Below are 258 nucleotides of genomic sequence, written 5' to 3' on the forward strand. Positions count from 1 at the left end.
GTTATCATTGTAGTTATTTCATTAATTATGCAAATTCAGAAGATAATTTCGTAAGATTTTTCATAATTTTCATTTCATAGATTCCTTTTGGATTAATATACGTGGTGCTCTGTCCATCATCCACGATCAGTTTTTTACACGTTCTCCGCAGATATAGCGTCAGTGAGGGATTATCTTTTAGTGATAAGAACTAATGCTTTTCTCTCCAACGTAGTTTTTCGGTGATAACGTGTTACTCAACTATTTCCTTCTCCGAGA

Source organism: Penaeus monodon, chromosome 32 (assembly GCF_015228065.2).
Source record: "Penaeus monodon isolate SGIC_2016 chromosome 32, NSTDA_Pmon_1, whole genome shotgun sequence".
Taxonomy (NCBI): Eukaryota; Metazoa; Arthropoda; class Malacostraca; order Decapoda; family Penaeidae; genus Penaeus; species Penaeus monodon.